The sequence below is a fragment of the Otolemur garnettii genome, unplaced genomic scaffold, assembly GCF_000181295.1.
Source record: "Otolemur garnettii isolate 467f Iridium unplaced genomic scaffold, OtoGar3 scaffold00019, whole genome shotgun sequence".
NCBI classification, from domain to species: domain Eukaryota; kingdom Metazoa; phylum Chordata; class Mammalia; order Primates; family Galagidae; genus Otolemur; species Otolemur garnettii.
This window is the reverse complement of record NW_003852414.1, coordinates 19,031,700-19,033,250: the sequence shown is the minus strand read 5'-3', so window position 1 is coordinate 19,033,250 and position 1,551 is coordinate 19,031,700.

The window sequence follows — 1,551 nt, the reverse complement described above, 5'->3', positions numbered from 1 at the left end:
AAAGATGGCTGAGATCAGGAACAGAATAATTTATGGAGCAAGTCTCTCGAGCAGTTCACAGTCAAGTAGCTTTTACTGGATAAATATTTCTTATATCAATAATAGATGAAAGGAAGTGAAATCCAAAATGTGTAAGTTTTAAATGCAAAATAGATGAATGATCATTTTTTAAAGATATTTCTTTGGAAATATCTTAAAGGCTAGCATTAGCCTGGTGGTCTACACCGGATGTCAGGCACCCAGCAGGCTCAGGGCTAGGATTCTGGGGGTCCCACTGACCAGACTCCGGGATACCGTGCCCCCCTCCTTCAGGTGCCGCAGGTGGCCCATTGTTATCTGGTGGCTGAGAACAGAATGCCTAGCAACCAGAGATTGCTATTGCCTGAGTCCTGCCCAGACACAGAAATCACTGAAGCCAGTTAGGGAAGTTTATCCCAGATTTGTAAAGTGTAAGCTGTAATCATGTGCTGTGCCTGCAGGACTGTCCCTTCCTTTGCTTCCCCTCTGACCGTTAATGACTACTTGAGGCACCTTGCTATGAATAACTTGAATTAAGTTCATGCATTATGCTGTCAACATGACTTATGGTTTTTGATTGAATAAAGAGTCCTATGGGAGAAAGGCCAGGGCTGTACTTGAGAAGCTGCTGTTTATAGTGTAAGTCTCTCACAGGGTCCCACTGGTTATTTCACCTGAGATAACTGAGTCTGAGTTTTTCCTTGCATCAATTGTCCTCAGAGCAGATCCTGGCAAAGAATCTGTCCATCCTCCTCCCTTCCACAATAGCATTGTAGGCTGAGGATCTGTGTTAACCAGACTGCACTGGTGATAAAGAGCCTTTGCCTGAAGTAGAAAAGAGTGGCTGTCCTGGAAAGATGGGGCTCCACACCAAAGCGCATGGCTTGGCCAGGGCAGCGCTGGCGGCGCCCCAGCCTGCGTTCATCCTCTGTGGGTGCAGTGTGCAGCCCGTGCAACCAGCCAGGCAGCCCCAGGCAGATCCCAGCAAAACACTGACCCTCGGTAAATTCATGTTAGCAAACTGATACACAGGAACCTCAGGAAGTCTTATTTACCACGTGCTCATTTTTTACTTGCATCATTTTCTGTTATCATTAACAAGACTTACTTTGGAAAGTGTTGAGAAGAATAGAAGAAAATGAACCTCCTTCTGCAAAAACAGAAAGATTCCTCTTCCATAGCGGGTGAGATAGGCGTCATAAACCCACATTGTTTATTATGGATCATGGTTTATACTGATTATTGTTTAAGATAAAGATTAACATGATTTTTACCTTGAACTTTTACGTATGAAACTTTTATTTTGGAAATGGAAGAATTTTTATGTATGAAACTTTTATTTTGGAAATTGCTGTAATTTCTTTAACAGACAAGGTTTTTATTACAAAATTAGAAATAATCGGCTCAGCGCCTATAGCTCAACCGGCTAATGCGCCAGCCACGTACACCTAAGGTGGCGGGTTCGAATCCCCGGCCCGGACCCGCCAAACAACAATGACGGCTTGGCGCCTGTGGCTCCAGTAGCTAAGGCGT